We start from the raw sequence: 20,452 nt of genomic DNA on the forward strand, positions 1-20,452 counted from the left end.
AGGACTAGGGGTAGCACTTTGATTTTTGTTAACAGGTCATCCTTTTGTTTTTCTTCCCCTCTGTAGACTTAACCTGCACCTGGTGCCCCAGGTGTGTGTTAAGTGTTGTGTTTACAGCCTTAAACAGAAACCCGGAAAGGACTGCTGGTGCCACCAGGTGTGGTTGTACTGCCTGCTGGCCTCACCCCTTTATTTGCAGAGCAGGCTGAGATAAAGCAACCTCAGCCTGACTCAGCTATCTGCTCCCCACAGGCTCCCCAGTGCTGGAGTCTGGGTCAGACTCAGCCCAGGTGGCAGTGATCCTGGCTCCTAAGGGTTTCAGGTGTGAAATAGAGCTTGGCTAGTTTTGTTTTGTTTTGTTTTGTTTTTTCCCCCTGCGGAGGCTATCTGACTGTAGCCATTAGTCCAAAATTAGGTTAAAAGTAAACCAAATTGACCACTAGGTCAAAATCTAAAATTGGAGTACATAAAATATATATGCCTATCTGGCTTTTCCCAAGCTCTCCCAATATTTCTCTTTTGAAGTAACTTTACCTTATATACAACACACACACACACACACACACACACACACACACACACACACACCTCCAAACATATAAAACCAAACGTAAGCAACAACAAAAGCAACAGCAACAAAAATCCAGTATTTTCCTTGCTGCTCGGCAGAAAAACAGAACATCAGCTGTTATCTTAAAAATCAGGGAAACCACAAGCTAACAAAAAAGAGAAAATGGTAACTCTCATAGCCAAGGTAGCTATGGCAACAGCTTCCCCTGGAATGGTTTCAAGTAGCCTCTGCTAACAACAGTCATCATGAGAGCTCTGGTAGCCAGTGGTAGAGACAGGATAGGCAGAACAAAACAATATCCACCAACTGTGTTTGGGGTCTAACTGACCGAACTTTCCTAAGACCTACAGCAAGTCCAGAGAGGACTCAGAAACCCTTTTCTAAACTCGAGGTCACTTTGGCAGAAAATCTCTGGCAGGGATTCCCAATTCAGTAATGAATGGAAGTAAAAGATCACAGCTCCGTAACTAGTCTTCCACCATCAGGGCAAGACAAGGATTTTTAAAAACTTACCTGACACAATTTCAAATCAAGGCTAGACCATGAATATAAACTCAGGTACACTGAACTTCTGTGAGGAGACAGTTTTCTTAAAACTTAACTTCTGGGCTGGGCACCATGGCTCATGCCTGTAATCGTGCACTTTGGGAGGCCAAAGTGGGCGGATCACTTGAGCTCAGGAGTTCAAGACCAGCCCTGGCCAACATGGTGAAATCCTGTTCCTACCAAAAATACAAAAATTAGCCGGGCATGGTGGCACGTGCCTGTAATCCCAGCTACTTGGGAGTCTGAGGCAGGAGGATCACTTGAACCCGGAAAGCACAGGTTGCAGTGAGCCAAGATCACGCCACTGCACTCCAGCCTGGGGACAAGAGCGAAACTCTGTCTTGAAAAAAAAAAAAAAAAAAACTACTTAACTTCTGGTGACACTTCTCCTCAGTCCTGGGGTCATCTCCCCTGAAAGCTATCTATAAACCCCTAAAACAAGGATCCTTAACTTGGGGTCTATGGGTTCCCTATGGGATCCTACGGTCTAACAACCCCCTGAAATCATGTGAAAGTTTGTGCACATGAGCAGTTTTCTGGGGAGAGGGTTCGCAGCTTTAATCAGATTCTCTAAAAAGGGTCTGTGGCCTAAAAAAGTACATAGCACTGCACTAAGATGCCCAATAGGTTTAATCTGTGGTTGCCATTCCTCACCTTGTCCGAACGCTGCCACGGACGCCAAACGAAGGCTAAACAAATGTCCAAGATGATGCAGCTTGTTAATATAGGCTTTTAAGTCTCCACATTCTAGTAGAGGACCAAAACTAAAATCCACCAGAAATTCTCCTACTATATGCTGATAATACGGAACTGAACTAGAAGTTCTTTCTCATCACCTTTGTTGGAAACAGAACACGGTAATGCAGCAAGTAGTTTCTACCAGTTTCCTTGTTGGTTTGGGGTGGACTTACTGAATTAAACAAGTAAGTCCTTCCCTTCCCACTTCTACTCACTGCTTCCTAACATAAGGGGAGGAGAAGCAAAAATAAGAGTCTCAGCAATACATACCAATGTTACTTATTCTTCTCACTGCAAATATGAATTTTCCTTGAAGAGTGGTACAGTTGGGCCGGTCAGGTCAGATCTCTTATTCAAACCTAAAAGCTAAAAAGATTGGATGGTAATGTTTTAAAGAATGAAAAAGAAGCAATTTAATTGAAACATAAGCACAGTCTAAGTTCCTCTGCATTTAAAGTCTTTAGGGAAAAGACAATTTCGTTAATTAACATGTATGCCACACTCTTGAATGTTTGGCCTTTTCAACAAGCCTGCTGCGGGAAGGCTTTGTGAATCCACCAAGACTGACAGGCTCTCTCTGGTTTCTAGGACAAGTTTTCTGCTGTGTTCCTAATTCTGGCTAAAGCCAATTCACATTGCTTTGAACCTTTATCTCACAACATAATCTCCAGAAATGCCTAACAGGACAGGTAACATCTCTGTGTGACCAACGAAATAACTTAGCAAGGCTTGAGATCAAGACAGCACAGCCAGTCGACTTATTTGTTCTCTTCCAAACATACAGCAGGGACAGAAAAAAATATGAGCTGAGAAAAGTAATAGGGCACAAATGGGCTCAAAAACAAAGTACCAGAAACAGAACAGGACCAAAAGCAATGGGTAGGAGATTGCATTGCTTGTAGGGTCCCAGTTCAGACTGTGGCCACAGGCTGGCTGCTGAGAAGCTCCAGAAGCTAAAAGTGCTTGCTGTGAGATGGGGGACTTGAGCTGAGCCTACTGCAAGAAGCTGCTAAAAGATCTATGGCTTCCAAAGTGGCAGAAGCAAAAGAGAGAACATGGGGGAAACAGCCAATGTTTATGCAGCACTATCTACGTGCTAAGCTCTGTTCTTCAAACTTGACATATGCTAGCTCATTTAATCCTTCCCGTACCCTAGGAGGTAGATGCTATTATTACCCCATTTTATAGACAAGGTAACTGAGACATAGAAAGTTGAAGTTACCTGCCCAGTGTCATACAGCTGGTGGGTAGAAAAGCCAGCACTCATATCTGGCCCAAGAGATCCTTCTCTTAATCACCATGCTGTGCTACTTGAAGGCAGGTAAGTAGAGAAAGAAAGAGGGGCAAGCAAGAAAATGGATGGTGGAGGAGACACACACGAGACACCAGAGGCTTGTCCAAAGTCAGACAGCTGTAAACAGCAGACCTGGGATTCAAGACCGATTTTTTTTTTTTTCTGATTCTACCACACCAAAATGACCTCAGAAGAAAATCAAAGCCCGTTGAAGGAAAGAATCAATTAACCTTCAGAACAGTCTTGCCCAACTTCCAATTATTATCTGTCCCTATTCTGAGACAAATTAGTCATACAGAACCAGGTTGTGGTGAGATGGGGCCGGAAGAGCAAAGTCTTCAGCCACATCACAGGCCACCTGACCCCACAGGCTTGGCTGCCAAAAGAAAAACAGGGCATGGACCAGATCAAAGATCTTAAACTGGCAGCCCATGGGGCAGTGTTGCATTCAGCTGGCATTTAAAAAAATTAATTTATTCATTGCCATATTATTAACACCAGAAGATTTCAGATAAAAATCTAGATTTCTGGTTTCTTTTGGAAATAAAATCAGAAGATTTGGCAACACAGGGCCAGCATTCTCACACGGCAACAATGGACAGAGCTGAGCAGGGCTGCCCCCTTCACATCCAGCAAGCTCTCTCCAGGTGCCCACAGTCCCCACCACTCCCTATTAGTGGGGTCCTCGACACTGACCCCTGGCCCGCTTTAATAATTTATGGTACCTGAATGGTCCCCATAAGCATCTGAATATGCAACCTTTGGAGAAAAGCATCTAAGGTCTGTGTTGACCTTAGGGGAGTATTTGAAAAATACACGATCAATATATATATATATATAAATAAAAAATTCCTAGAAAAAAATGATGGAAAGGCAGAGTGGCAAAGCTGATAGGATAACAAGATGTAGTGCCTTTTATTTATTGATATTTTCATTGAGGTTTATTTATACCTTAACTCTTTCCACAAACTATTTGAGACAGCTTCAAGAAAACACCCTTACTGAATCTATATGCATAGCGAAAGATATGGAAATGTGTAAGGCTGCTGATTGCTTTCTGATAGTAAGTGTCCCCTTCATCCTTAGTAGCAGAAACCTGGGAAATGTGCTCAGCTGAAAAAAACTATATACCCCGGCTTCCCTTAGCTAGGTGAGTCCATGTAACTAAATTCTGGTCAGCTCTGGAGGGGTAGATCTAATTTTTGGGAAAGCTCCTTAGAGGGCAGGGAGTTCACCCTGTGTCTGCCCTTTACCCTTCTTGCGTCCCTGGAATGCAGAAAACATGGCTGCAACTCTAACAGCCCTCTTGGGCCATGAAGTGACCTTGAGTTCTCCCTAGGAGCCCCATTAAGATGACAGCAGGGCAGACAGACAGAAATCTGAATTCCTGACAACTTAATGGAGCCACCATATCCGATCTAGACTGCCTATCTCAGGACTTCTTTTACATGAGAGAATGAACAGTTGAAGCCACTATGACTTCTAGACTCTTTTACTTGGCAATTTCTAAAGATACAGAAGGAAAATTATACATTCAAATCTTTATGAATGCTAAAATCACTGGGTTATAAGAGTATTGGTGACTTCTTTTTTTCTATTTCCCAAAATTCATAATGACTACCAACATTTTTATTATTAGAACAAAGCTTTAAAATAGCAACTAAGAAAATCTAAGGAGAAATTTTAAAACACTGGAAAGGAAAATATGTATGTCAACGTACACAACAATTATGTATGTGATAAAGCTTTATTGCATGTGATTATGCTTTAATTAATTTATCTGAGCTTTCTGACTGTCGGGGGAAAAGGGAAACCCAGTCAGACCTATGGTTTCCAAAATGGAAAGAGACCTAACATTTATTGTGCTCTTACGCCCAGTGGCAATAAGAGATACTCAGTGGAAACAAGGCTTATCTGGCACAGAATTATTTTTTTAAAATGTGGGACTTTATATAAGGGGACCTTGAGTGATGTGACAGACAATGTCCTCCCACAACTTTTTTTAAATAGCAAATGCAGTAGAGAATTAATTTCCTCAACCCTCGAAAAATGCCAAGGTTTTAAAATTCAATTCAATTCGGGGAAGGCAACTCTATGAGAGATTTATAATTATTGTGGTCCAACTACACAGCCTCCATCCAAGGTTTCAACCTGAAGTCCTGAAGAACAGATCACTTCTGCATGTCCCTGGGGATACTCCCTGGCATTTCAGCAGGCTTAATTAAGTACCTGACTACCTCCTGTGCACCTAGCTGGTATTTCTGGTGGAAAACCTTCTGGTGAAGGTTGGCAGTTAAGTAAATTCTCATTTTAACCAGAGAGAAAAGAAATTTATGTTAAGGCTATCTGTACTTTAGAAGCTTAGATAAAAATCAGTCCAGGAAAAAAAAATTAAGCAAGGAAGGCCCATGGAGCAGCTAGATCTAGAACCCAGCCTTAGTGAATGAAGTACAGTTGTTCCTCAACTGCAGATTCAACCAACCATAGATGAAAATTTTTGAAAAAAAAAAAAGACAACAATAAGGCCAGGTGCGGTGGCTCACGCCTGTAATCCTAGCACTTTGGGAGGCCGAGGCGGGTGGATCACTTGAGACCAGGAGTTCCAGATGAGCCTGGCCAATATGGGGAGACCCCATCTCTACCAAAAATACAAAAAAATTAGCCGGGTATGGTGGCACGTGCCTGTAATCCCAGGCTGAGGCAGGAGAATCGCTTGAACCTGAGAGGCGGAGGTTGCCACACCACCACACTCCAGCCTGGGCGACAGAGTGAGAGTCTGTCTTAAAAAAAAAAAAAAAAAGAAAAAAGTAAGAGAAAAGATAATATAAAGAGAAAAAAAATTTAAATAAAAGCAATACAATATTCAAATTATTTACATCATTTACTTTGTAATAGGTATTATAAATAATCTAGAGATGATTTAATGTATATAGGTATACATAGGTTATATGCAAATACTATGCCATTTTATATCAGACTTGATCATCTGTGGGTTTCGTATCTGCAGGGGACCTGGAACTATTTCCCCAAGGATATACAGGAACAACTGTGTAAAATGTAGAAGCATGTGTAAGTATGAGTGTGTGCATGCACAGTGCATATACATAGGTATTAAATGAGGAGATAAGTAATTTTAGAAGAAAAATTTTCACATTCACTTTATCTTGCTGCATTTTGTTTTATGGTATTCTTTTTTCCCAAGTCTGACTTCTCACTAAATATTAATATTCTGAACTTGTTCTAGATACAGCAAACTCCGATTCCATTGTATTATTTTGTGTGGCCCTCCCCACTTTCCAGGCAGGTGAAATCCAGTTAAAATGAACATCAGGCAGCCTAGATAGGGAAAAGAAGTCACACAGAACAGCTGGAGGGCTGGGTATGTCGCAGATGAAAAGGAAGCGTCTCCCTTCCCCCACCCCAAACCCAGCTCCACCTTCATGACAGGCTGGGCTTCCTGTGTCCCTGCAGCAATCCCTTCTCTGCCGGCTAGCCCACACCTCCCCTGCCATTTTATGAATGGGATTTAGGTGCTGTAAATGGTAGTCAGAATTCCATTTACAGTCTGCATTAACAAAGGAAACTAAGGTCTGCCAAATGCCCAACATGTAGTCACTAAAGGAACTCCCAGTGTTGCCCCTGGTCTCCAAGACAAGCTTGACTGGTATTTCCACCAGAGGTGAAGGCCTGAGCTGTGTCTCCAACGCCTCTTTCTGCTCTCCCCTGCTCTCTCCTCTAATAATGGCTAAGAGCATTATTTTCAGATGGAGGCACAGATAGAGTGAGAAACCACCACTGCACTGGGAAAAGCTCCAGTCTGGGGGCTCTGAGACCTGGGTCCTAGTGTCTGCTCTGCCCCTTCCTGGCTGATGACCTTGAATCAAGGCACTTAACCTTTTTGGGCCTGAAAGGCCTCATCTGTAAAATGAGAAGGTTAGATTAGAAGTAGATGATGCCAAAGGTCTCTTTCAGCTAGAAATGTCTGAGATTCTAGGGATAGAATTGCGGTCCTTGGCTAAAGAGCACAGGAAAAAACTATCGCTGTACTTTGTAACAGAAAACAGCCATTTTCTGCCTACTTCATAGATGATTACACATTAAAATTCATAAGAACTAACAACACTCAGGGCCTTTGTTCTTTCTTCAAATAAATTAAACAGTTACATATTTTCTTTCAGCTGTGCCAATAATTTCATCATATTCATTCCACCTGCATGGGATCGTGATGCTTTCAGCCTTGGAACACCAATATTCACTGACAGGACACAACTTACAGTGTGGAAAGACCGAACAAACTGAGCAGAGAGATCCCAAACAAAGGAAACCCATTATCTGGTGTAGCAAGTTGAATAGGGACCCTCCCCCCAAAATTCATGTCCATCTGAAACCAGTAAATGTGACATTATTTGGAATTGGGTCTTTGCAGATGTAATCAAGTTAAGATGGAGTCGTACTTGTTGGAGGGGGTCCTAACCCCTGGCTGGTGTCCTTGGAAGAAGTGAAATCTGGATACAAACACACAGATACACAGGGGAGGAGGCCACGTGAAGATGGAAGTGGAGACTGGAGCCACGTATCTACAGTAAGCAATGCCAAGGATGGCTGGCAACCATCAGAAGAGGAGACAGGCGGGGAATAGTCTTGCCTTCAGAGCCTAAGGAAGGAACCAACCTTGTAAAACCTGTTTTCAAACTTCTAGCTTCTAGAATGGTGAGAGAATATGCCCAAATTGCCTCTCATGACTCAAGAGTTCCACGCTCCTGTCCTTAGTGGCTGAAGGGACCGTTTGCCACTTCCTTCTGAAAGGCCCCTTGTTACTCAGACACGCTCCAATCAATTCAGATGATAGCTAACTGACATGAACACCCACAGATGACTTGTTAACATAATACAAATGGCATTCTGTGAATAAATACTTATTGGCTTGGCTTCTTTGCCTCTGTGATTCAGCTGTCAGAACCATCCTTTCCTTTCCTCTCTTAGCTATCAGCAAAGTCAGGGAGCTCAGAGGACACAGACATCTGGGGGAGGGGGAGATCTCTCTTCCTTGCAACCCACAAGGACCTAACATAACAAGCTTTGATACTTATGGGTCCTAAGGCAAATACCTTTCAAGGAAAACCAAACCAAACCCCTAAAGGATTTCTCTGTTCCAATTCCATCTGGTTGAAGATGTAAATTTCATTTAGGGTCCAGTCCTGCAGTGATACAGCCAGTGCTAAATCCAGCTACAGTGTTTGTCCTGGGGCAAGTTCCTTAATCCCTCTGAACACCATCTGTAAACTGAACATGTTAATACATAAAGAGCATTTTAAAACAATGCCTGGCACACAGTACTACCATATTTTTAATATTTTGGGGTACTACCGCAAAATATTTGCTATTACCATCTCCATTATTAAACTTTCCTCCATTTTGCCTCAGAAAACAACCTAAGTTGACAGAAACGACCACAAAACATACTCCTTCCTAACTGACACACAAGTCTCATTAGCAATGAACTCACTAGCTGATTGACTGCTTGGGCCTCCTCCAATGAGTTTAAAATTAATCCCAGGACATACTCTTCTTGATTCTTCTAAAATGGAACCATATCTTCTAAAATGGAACCATGCGAGACTTAATAAATCACTGGATAGTAAGTGGGGATCATCTTGTCCCATAAACAGTTCTAAGATGCATTGGTCTTGTTTTCTGTGCTAAAATGCATCCTTGGCAGTGCACAGCCAGAACCCCTCCTCCTGACACCACCCCTCTCCTGCTGAGGGGCTTCTTCTGCCCATGGAAAGGCTACCCATTCCTCCCTGCAGGTAAAAATCCCCTCTTGCCTAGCCTGGCTCTCCCAGCAAACTGCAATGCCCTGAGATAAAACTTTGTCCCCCAAAGTACCCTGTGAGGGTGTCAGGAGGATAGCAGAAGGCCACAGCACACTGCCCCAAAAACATGGTCTGTTTCCATCCCATGTCATTCTGATTTTTCAGCCTCTTTGGTGGCAACTTAGATGAAAGTACAACCCCATCTTAACTTGATTACATCTGCAAAGACCCAATTTCCAAATAAGGTCACATTCACTGGTTTCAGATGGACATAAATTTTGGAGGGTCACTATTGAACTTGCTACACGAGATAAAAGTGGTCAGCCTTAAATGTGGGCAACATGATACCCTTGGAGGGAAAGTAAGGAGGAAATGGGCCACCTTCTCCCCACTTTATCTGCCATTTAACTAAAGAAGTCAGAGCCATCATAGGGGGAAAAAAGCCATTCTGCAGGGATGAGAACAAGCCAAGATGATTTTGGGGAGAAGGCCCAGCCATCCCCATCTGAGTTGTGCCTTTGTGTCCTCTGAGTCATTCACTGCCATGGGATAGGAGAGCCTCAGAACACAGCCAGGAGGCTTTGGGAACTGCACAGCCCTGGCGACCGGGCCCGGTTCTCACTCTAGGTAAGGTTTAATGAGGTGAGTGAGCACCTTAGCCAGCAGCTCACAGATCCACCTTTCAGCGAATCAGTGTTGGTCTAGGCCCGCGTGTCCTCCCACAGAGGGTTCTGTGGGATAGAGTCTTCACGGTGCTCAAATACTTTGGGTTTGTTTGTTTTTGAGACGGAGTTTCGCTCTTGTTGCCCAACCTGGAGTGCAATGGCACAATCTCAGGTCACTGCAACCTCTGCCTCCTGGGTTCAAGCCTCCGGAGCAGCTGGGATTACAGGCACCCGCCACCACGCCCAGCTAATTTTTTGTATTTTTAGTAGAAACAGTGTTTCACCATGTTAGCCAGGCTGGTCTCGAACTCCTGACCTCAGGTGATCCACCTGCCTTGGCCTCCCAAAGTGCTGGAATTACAGGCGTGAGCCACCGCACCTGGCCAATATGCTGGGTTTTAAAAGACCACCTCTTGGCTGGGCACAGTGGCTTACATCTATAATCCTAGCCATTTGGGAGGCCAAGGCAGGCGGATTGCTTGAGCCCAGGAGTTCAAGACTAGCCTGTGTGACATGGAGAAACTCTGTCTCTATTGTTTAAAAGAAAAAAAAAAAAAAGACCTCCTCTCACCACCACCACCTCAAGCCAGAACGGATGGGAAAGCCCTGGAAACAACAGGGCCAATCCTGTTTTCCAGAGATGCTGAGAAACACTGATTTTTGAACATTAACTAACTCAAGCCAGGGACTGCCCTGAAAGGGTGGGAGTGGGTTACCATAACAAGGAAGGATAAAGCCCCTGGTTGATCCAGTCCATCTCTTACAAACCAGGTCCTACAAGGTGAAGGGATCATCAAGTCACACACAAGTTAGTAGAAGAGAATTGGAGGGATTGACAGATAATTAAATGTATTTACGGCAAGGTTGCCCTCTGTTGTATTCAAGATAAGACCTTGAAATTGTCTTTCTGTGCAAACCTACTCATGTGATAACAGTTTTATTTAGCCATATTTCTTCCACAAAGTCATAAGGTCACACACTCAATCTGCTGGAATTTCAGAAAATAGTCTACAAGTTCTCAGGGGGAGTAAAGTTACCCAATGCAGGAAAACGTGAACCTCACATTTAAATGTCAGGAATGGCTACTAACCCATGAGCTTCCACAAAGAAAGTTACCAAACTAAAAATGTCTGAAGACTGAGTCACCAGTTAAACAGGAACATTTAATCGGGCACTTTTACGTGCCCTTACTAAAATACTTAACGGAAGCTGGCCTCTGCCACTAGCAAATAACCCTGCTGAAAGAATAGTACGGTCTACGAGAGAATGAATGGGTAAAGCACTTAGCAAAATCACAGGCAAAATTGTTTTCTCTTTCACTGAGAAACCATGAATCCATATCTGAGAGCAAACAAAAGAATCTTAAGCCAGGTGTTTCCTCTAGGGAGGTTCCAGATTTTCTAAGAGAACAGGCATTTGAATTGTGAGATTTATCCTAAACATATTTTTAAAAATCTATACCATAATTAAATTCTGTAATATCAAAAGCAAAATTGCAGTTTACCAGAACCCAATGAGCTCAAGTGCCTAGTTTACTGGAATTTTTAAGAGAAGGATACAACTGAAGAAGAGGGCATCTCCAGATTGATTGTCCTGGGCACCATACAGATGCCACCCACTCTTCTATGTCTGGAAATAAGCTTCCGGAAGGAGGAAATGGAGATGGGGGTGGGAGGGCAAGACCCAGTGCCTGGCATAGCCGTTGCCTGAAGAACCACTCACCCCATGGAACTCCCTAAGGCAGGCAAAGAAGAAAGTTTCACCCAGACCTGCAACAGAAAAGGACTTACAGCTACTCTCAGTTAATGAGAAAATAAAAACAACTGGGACTCCCCGTTCCTGAGCGTTCTAGTTTCCCAAGGCTCCCAGTGCCCCCAGTACTTGGCTAATACACACTGTGGGGCCCATGATGAGAGCATTAACACGTGCAGCCCATTATCACTCTAACAGTCTTGCATTTCACCATGGCAGGCATCTGTGAGGAAACCCGACCGATGACCAATGGGCCAAGCCCCTCTCCTTCCCTGCCAATTCAGCAGGGATTAGAACAAGCCCAGATGATTTTGCCAAAGGAGAGACTTGCTCGGCCCACTCACCCCAGCTGGGCAGAGCTGAGGTCACTCACCTGTCCATCTCTTTCAGCTGTGTGGCTCTCTGATGCTGAATTCTGTCACCTGGGAGCAACAGCGCCCCTCAGGGCTTGGCCACCAGACCCTGTTACACAGGGAGAGACAGCAGAAAAAACTCTGTGCTCCTTGCCCTCCAAGACCAAGAGAAGGTTCTGGGGGCAACAGTACATGGTGTGCACAGCATTTTGAGGCATGCTTTACTTATTTGTTTTATAAATACCTCGGACGCTGTGAGTAGAAACAGGATCTCCTGCCAGTTTAGAGCAGAAGGCCTGAAGGTCCCATGGATTCCTTTGTGACCAAGTCTTAGGAGACAAATACTACCAGCTAAATCCAGATAAATATGAAGGACTGATCTGTGCCTGAAATGAAGAAGGGATATTGTGAGATAGGCACCTATCTGGTGCTGAACTTGCCAGCCCAACACTAGGCCTCCAGGGAGCCTTGCCCAGCTTCCGCCATCAGTCCTGCTGTGGTGTGCACAGATAGCCTCAAGATAAGGTTCGTAAAATGCTTTCAGCTCTTTAGCAGAAAGCTGCTTTATTAAATATTTCAAGATTAGAAAAATGTTAGTTTTAAAGCAACTGCTAAGGAATTGTAACACATGAGGAGGATGAGAATTGGTCCCCAAGTAGTCCTGAGCTTGGCTTTATCACATCTTTGCATTGAGGATACTGAATGATCTAAAAACTAAAACCTCGAAAGGAAGCCCTCTGGGTTGATGTATTTTAGGGTCTTAGCTCAGTGGATTGCTTTTTCAAGTAAAGAGACAGAAGTAAGTTCACACCCTCAAACGTTCCTCTCTCCCGTCCGTCCACCACAAACACTCCACTGTTGTTCCAAGCCTCACTCCTCCTGCCTCCCACTCCAGAAGTAAGTTTTCTCAGCCTTCTTTAAAGCCCAAGGGCAATCCCACCTGCCACCCTCAGCCTACCAGCAGCCTTCTTCCTTTGGTTTTTGTGCAAACGTTGCCTGTATCAGGCAGGCATTTGCTCCGAGTCCACCTCTAGTCCACCTAAAAAATACTCTACACTACAGAGCAGGAGCGCCCCACATGAAGCAGATAGCTACGCCACTCACTCCTCAGGAGCTCTTCCTCCGCTGGGCTTTCCCAATACATTCGTCTTGCCTCCTCATCAGTTTCCTGGGAGGCAAGGAACTGGCCATCAAGGAAGATGGTTTCATAAAAAATGGCAGAAATATTTCTCTGAGATTAGGAAAGAAAATTACCCCACTTACCAAAAATTAGTTCACTGGCATAAGTAGAGAGCACCCTCGTGGATAAAGCAGTGGCTTGCAAATGAAGAGGACAGAACCTGCGAAAAGGCATCAATACCACTGGGAGGGATGTTTTGCAAACTACGCCCTCCTGACATTCCACCTCACTCCCCATAGGGACAAAAGACATCACTCTAACCTCTGTGGGGGCTATGAAAGAAGTATGATATATAACATCCATGAAACAATTGGAAAATAGTACAACAAACCTGTATATAATGAAGTACTAAACTCTGAAGTACTAACTATAAATACTGGAGGAGTTCAAACAAAGGAGACAGAAAGAAGAAGGAGGTGGACTCAAAGCTAGGAACCACTGGAAGAGATGGAACAGAAGAGAAGGTGAGAAGGAGGGGTGGATGCAGACGTCAGGCTGGGCTCACAGTTAAGCCAAGGCCCAAGAATGCTGGGCGGTCAGGAAATGGGCAGACAGGACAAGAGGGATGTGTTTCGGAGCAGTGGCAGTGAGTCATTATGGAATGAAGCTTCAGTGCTTTGCTTACAAGGGGAATTCCAGACATCAGCCTGGAAAATGATGCCACACAGGTGCTGCCTCGGCTGTGCGCATAGGGCTGTGCACTGTTGTTCATGTGAGGGGCTGAAGTGAGGCCACAGGTGTGAGAACCATTTACTTGGCTACTCGTAACCTGTCCCATGGCGATGTTGGACAAGCACTGACGTTCACCATTTGAGCCCCGCTGCAAGCCCTTGATGGCATCTAACTAGTTTTGTACAACCTGCTGAACCATACAAGGATATTCACCGGGGGCCCATCCTCTCCAGGCCCTAAAAATCATACTATTTCTCACCTTCACACTATGTAACCACCCTCTATAACTAGAACATTTGCTAGTCTCTTCTCTACATAAAAGTGATGATTCATATCTCTTTCATCTCTGTTGGGGGTTCTGATGTATGTACTTGTAATTCAATCCTCATGTTTAAATTCTACACAAATTTAAATTTAGGGTGTTGAGTGCATAGTGGACACTGTAAATATTTACTAATTGACTAAGTCTGTGGCATTAACCTAAAGCATCATCATTGTGGTTCTCTGAACAGAAGTTTCTTACCAGATTATTACATTAGGCGGAGAGGTACAGGCCTTTATGAGTAATTGCCATGCCACTGTACATCAGGAGAGAAAACTCACTGTGGCCTGGGCTGTCAGCAGCTTTTGGATATTTAAAGAACATCTCAAAGTTCAAGCAAATAATTATCCATCCAAAAATGAGAGTTTTCACTCTCCACTGCTCAGAGGAGTTACTGTCCCAAGGCATATTTCTTTCACACTTTCCCCATTTGTCTCAAGAACATCTCACTGGGCTCAAAGATCTACTCCAGAAACTGCTGTCTCACAAATAAAGAAATATATTCAAAGCTAAAACAGGATGTTGGAGGTAGCAGAAGAAAGGAAAGGCCCGCAAATAGAAGGCAGATGGAAATCTACCCATTGATTGTTGACATTCAGTTAAATACTGAAATACCATTAGAAGACTCATGATTTCTGCTATTCTCTCCAAAACGTACAATGCAACAAAATTGTCTATGGTATTTTCCAACTGACATGAGCTTATTTGGTCCAGAAAATATAAAACTCAATACAATTAACTGTAGTTTAACCTAGATTAAGAGGCTGGTGAAATTATAAAATAAGGTTCCTTTTTTTTTGAGATGGAGTCTCGCACCGTCACCCAGGTTGGAGTGCAATGGTGCATCTTGGCTCACTACAACCTCCGCCTCCTGGGTTCCAGCGATTCTCCTGCCTCAGTCTCCCGAGTAGCTGGTATTACAGGTGCCCGCCACCACACCTGGCTAAGTTTTTGTATTTTTAGTAGAGACGGGGTTTCAGTATGTTGGCCAGGCTAGTCTTGAACTCCTGACCTCGTGATCCACCCACCTCAGCCTCCCAAAGTGCTGGGATTACAGGCGTGAGCCACTTTGCCCGGCCAATAAGGTTCCTTTTTAACATCTAAGGAAAATGGAAAAATATTTCTACAAAGATTTCTGCTTCATTGAAATGCTTTCTGTAGATGTGCATTGGTGATGGGGTAGACAGGCTACTTGCAGGATTTGGAGACAGATTTGACCTGAACTGCAGCTACACTACCTACTAGTTGTGTGACTTTGGGCAAGTGGGAGGATCACTTGAGCACAGGAGATTGAGGCTACAGTGAGCTATGATTGCACTATTGCACTCCAGCCTGGGTGACAGAGTAAGATCCTGTCTCTTAAAACAAAAACAAAAACAAAAACAAATTAACAACACAATGTGAACTTGGGAGTGGTGTGCTCACCAGAGAAGACAAAGGAGAGACTTCATTCACCAAGGCTGGAAGATCCCAGTCCAGAGCCAAATGTCTGGGTCCTTAAGCCTGGTTACTCTGGTCTTGACTTGCCTGTGAGCAATCATGACCAATGCTAATTTAAATGTCTTCTACAGGTAACATATGGATCACACACATGTTCCTTCTCCCATTCCAGACCATAAGCTCCTCTACTGGCTGCCCAGACAAAATATTAAATCTGTGAACCATAAGTTAGGGTAAAGACTCTCATCCTAGAATCTAGTATTGTTCTTTGGCTCTGATACTGTTATCTTTAAATCACTGTACCTTTATTATTTATTTATTTATTTATTGAGACAGGGTCTTGCTCTGCTGCCCAGGCTGGAGTGCAGTGGCATGATCTTGGCTCACTGCAACCTCCACCTCCCGGGTTCAAGCAATTCTATTCTCATGCCTCAGCCTCCTGAGTAGCTGGGACCACAGGTGTGCACTACCATGCCCAGCTTAGTTTTATATTTTTCACCATGTTGGCCAGGATGGTCTTGAACTCCTGGCCTCAAGTGATCCACTTGCCTCAGCCTCCCAAAGTGCTGGGATTACAGGTATGAGCTACTGTACCCCGCCTTTTATTTATTTATTTAAATTTATAGAGACAAGGTCTTGCTCTGTTACCCAGGCTGGAGTGTAGTGGTGCAATCATAGCTCACTGCAAACTCTGAACTCCTGGGCTCAAGTGATCTTCCTGCCTCAGCTTCCCGAGTAGCTGGGACTGCAGGTATGTGCCACCACACCTGGCTAATTAAAATTTTTTGTTGTTGTTGTTGCAGAGATGGAGTCTCACTATGTTTTCTAGGGTGGTCTCCAACTACTGGCCTCAAGTGATCCTCCCACCTTAGCCTCCCACTGTGCTGGAATTATACAGGTATGAGCCACTGAGCCTGGCCAAATCATGATAACTTTAAGTGAAGGAACAAAGCTAGATGATAAGAAAATGTCCTACTTGTATAGCTCTATCGTTTATAAAGTGTTTGTGATTTTAATACATTACCTCATTTACTCCTCAAACATGTCACAGAATGCATTTGTGTTGACAGTGAAGATTGAATGCCTAACTTACTGACAAAGTGCATCCTCAGACATTACCTCATTTGGTGCTCACAACTGCTGTGAGTTACTATTAATGCAAGCAAGGAAACTGAGGCCCAGGGGCCCTCCCTGTGCCAGGCCCTGGTGAGGCTCTAGGAATACAGAGAAGCAAGGCACCCATCCATCTTATAAGCTGTTTGCAGAGCTGGATGGATTCTGATCACTTCAGCCTTGATACTTCAGCCTTACAGAAGCTCCATAAGGCCTCTCTGCTCAGCCATGAGAGACTTAAAGAAATCTGCATTCCTCTTACAAGCTCTTTTGTGGCAAAGTGCTGATTTCTCTTGCAATTTCAGTGCAACATCCAGAATTTCTATGCAGAGTCAATAAATAGACTGATGGGTGAAATTAATGATAGATGGAGGGAAAGGAACTATGTTTTCTAAATTGGGAAAAATATCCTTGGCTATAATCTACTTGGCATTTTCCATCATCCCACTATTTAGAAGGGTACATTTGTCAACATCATTCACAAGAATCAGCAAGCACTTTATTTACATGATCAGAATAGAGGAGGGAACTGCAGCCGGGATATTTGGAACCTGAGAAGCTAATGTCTACAGTGTGAATACAGTTTAGGCCACACAAGGAGCTGGAAGGGGCTGGAAGCTCAGTTAGCATTGTGGAAAGCCTCCTCTATGGCCCATAGTGGGGCATAGGGTGTTCAGGCCCCAGGGAAACTCCTCAGGGCAGAATGTCTGGCACAGCATCCAGCAGAGAAAGAGCTCAATAAATGCCTGCTGAACTCTGAATTTTTCTCATTCTCTGAATGAGAAAAAAGAACATTTCCCAGCTGTGAGGACTCTAGCACAATCACATGATCCTAGGAATATTGTATGTCCCTCAATTTTTAGGAAATAGTAATGATATAATTGGATACATGAGAAAAAGTAATAGAATGCCTAACAATATATGTAGAAATTTGCTAAAATTTGACTGGGTGCCGTGGCGCACATCTGTAATCCCAGCACTTTGGGAGGCCGAGGTGGGTGGATCACTTGAGCTCAGGAATTTGAGACCAGCCTGGGCAACATGGTGAAACCCCATCTCTACAACAAACACAAAAATTAGCTGGGTGTGATGTAGTCCTAACTACTGGGAAGGCTGAGGTGGAAGGATCACTTGAGTCTAGGAGGTGGAGGCTGCAGTGAGCCCAGATCCTGCCACTGCAATCCAGCCTGCATGACAGAGTGAGACTGTCTCAAAAAAGAAAAAACAAGAAATTTGCTAACATGTATAATTCCATGTTAAGTGACTAAAACAAGGAGCAGAACAACATGTACAATATGCTACCAGTTACATAAAGAAGAAAGAAAAAGAATATAGATGCATACACATTTGCTGGGACACACATAAAAGATCTCTGAAAATATATACAAGATACTAGTAACATTGACTGCTTCTTGGGAGGAAGTTTTCCACTCTTTACTATGTTGTACCTTTTGAATGTTATAACACATGAATGCATTATCTGTCAAAAGTAAGCAAATACCTCTACTGGACAGACTACCCAGTTTCTCCAACAAATTACAGGGAAAAGAAGAAAAAAGAAAAGAAAAGGGGATCTGTAGCTTAAAAGAGACACAAATGGTAGAGCAATCAATCATAACGTCTAATCCTTACTTGAATCCTAATTCACAAAAATTAAGCTTAAGGAGAAAAACACTTATGCCATTTTTAAACAATTGGAAATTTGAACAATGATGATATTTGATGATATTAAAGGATTAGTGTTAATTTTTCAAAGAGTAATAATGGGTGTTTAATAAAGAAGTCTTTATGTTTAAGAATTATCATGGAAATATTTATAGATGCAACTATATGATGTTTGGGATCTATTTCAAAATTAATGTGAGCTGGGAGAAGTAGGTAGGAAGACAGAGTAAATGTGAGTGGTTATGAGTTGATTATTGTTAAAGCTGGGGATGGGTTTTTGTGGGGCATGGAGGTTCACTATATGATTCTCTCTACTTCTGTATATCTTTAAAATTCCCAGAATAAAAAGCTAATAAATGAATGAGTGATTATTTAGCAATATGACAAACAGTCCTGCTAGTCACTAAGGCCCAAGCTCATCCCAACTTTCAGCTGCGATCAAGCCTCTACTGTCCCTGGGCTGATGAGTTGCCTATGGAAAATAAACTTGAGGCTGCTGCCAGCTACTGCAATTCTGGCAAGAGTTTAGGTCACGCAAATATCAACAAGAAAACTTTATCACTCACTCCAAAAATAAAGAAACAAAAAGAAACAGAGAAATTAGTTTTGGAAGTCCTCCTTTCATTAATGTAGAAGGTAAGTGTTGGCTGCACGTACAAACGGGTGTGATGACTTATACCTGCTCCCCTGTAAAGTGCCTTTCCCAAACCCATAAGTAATTTTTGTCACTCTCTTTGGGAGTGTTTCTCAAGTTCTCCAAATAACTTTATCACTTTCAGGGTCTGAACAGACAGGACCTCAAGGCAGAAAAACAATTATGTCAACTAACTCTTCAACTCAACCAATATTTCTAAAATGTTCAACACATGGAAAGGAGCCATATGAATGACACAAACATGACTGGAAACCTCTGTCTGCCTCCCAGAGCTTCGATTCCTGCACTGGGGTCTTTCAAACTCAGGTACCAAATGGCTCCCTCCGAGGGGAAAAACTAGTCCTGCCAGATGCCCCTGGTTACATTACTTTGTGTTCGATTCTTAAATTTAAATTAAACTACTTTTATCCAACTATTATTTATTATACTAGTTCTTAAAATGCACAAACAGTACAAATAGTACTCAGTATGGAGCATAAACTTCCTTTGGCACTTTTACGATTACAGAGATCCAAGCACATTTATAAAAACATAAAAGTACTCAAACAGTAAAATTCAGATGAGCTATATTAATGTAATGAGACTAATGCCATTTTTCAGACCTGAAATACCTGCAGACAATGTCAGTGTGGTCCTGCCTACGCCTGGGCAGGTTTTATGGATCCCGAGAGCCTACACTGCCAGGTACAGTGTGACAAGACATTCTCACACTCCTTTTCTCGCTGGGACCACTGCTACAGCCTTCATTTACACAGTGCTGTGTGGTATCATTTGACTTCACTTGATGCTCTCCTATCTTTTCTGTGCTAAGTTCATCTATGTATTTTTCTCTGCAGTGGGGTTTACCTGGCTTCGATTCATCAGAAATTCACATACAAACGGGGGAGGCACTGAAATTCACATACAAACGGGGGAGGCACCCACTGTGTGGGTGCACCTTGATATTATAACTAGGTATCCCGACATTCCAGGACAAGCTTGTAAAACATTTTCAATTATCATTAACACGAAACCAAAAAGTCTGAGTTTGTAATCTAATGAGAACCCAAGGAACCTCAAGGACATGTCCTCAGCCCTGGATTGGGAAATCCATAGCACAAAATGAACATGATGGTGCTACAGGAGGAAAGCAAAAAGTGTGGTGGGGACACGGAAGAGAGGTCATGCTGTATCTCAGAAGCCATCTGGGCCATTACCGGGATACTAAATCATGGATGAAGTAAGTAAGTTTAAGTGCATGCTTCCAAAGAACTTATGTGTAAATACCACTGAAGAGCCTTACTTAATTCCAGCGGGTTGCTGGGGTCTCACCTCAGCCCCCTCCCACTCCTCAGTCCTTAAGAACTAAAATGTGGCACTTCAGACATGACAAATCCAGACTTCAGGAGTCAAAGAACAATTTCCAATACCAGTTCACCTCACTATAAGGTGCTACAATTGCATATCAACATTGTGTAGTCTGTACCACCTGAAAAACTGGGCGCAAAGCCCCACCAAATGCTGCTGCGGTTAGGTTAACTAAACTAAATCAATGGCCTGGTTTCCCAGAAAAAGAGTAACCAGCATTGTTTAAGGAAACTGCAAAAGAGGAACCTCTCCTTGAGTAGAATCCTCGACTTTAGGCCCTCCCAAACAGCATAATTCAATGGCCATTAACTCAACCTTTTTAG

At 43.2% G+C, this 20,452-nt stretch overlaps 1 protein-coding gene across 3 annotated transcripts in view; it reads right to left on the reverse strand.

Moving 5' to 3' along the window:
* The window catches only part of ABHD2 (abhydrolase domain containing 2, acylglycerol lipase), a 104,780-nt gene that overhangs the window by 77,434 nt on the left and 6,894 nt on the right, over positions 1-20,452 (reverse strand). For 2 of the 3 annotated variants that reach the window (XM_032175355.2, XM_058427336.1), the window contains one exon: positions 2,126-2,221. The gene's annotated coding sequence lies outside the window, so the exon portion shown is untranslated. Of the gene's footprint in view, positions 1-2,125; positions 2,222-7,603; positions 7,714-20,452 lie in introns of those variants that run through there. The other variant, XM_058427338.1, reaches the window with a different exon arrangement.

This window comes from Hylobates moloch, unplaced genomic scaffold (assembly GCF_009828535.3).
Source record: "Hylobates moloch isolate HMO894 unplaced genomic scaffold, HMol_V3 SCAFFOLD_14, whole genome shotgun sequence".
NCBI lineage: Eukaryota > Metazoa > Chordata > Mammalia > Primates > Hylobatidae > Hylobates > Hylobates moloch.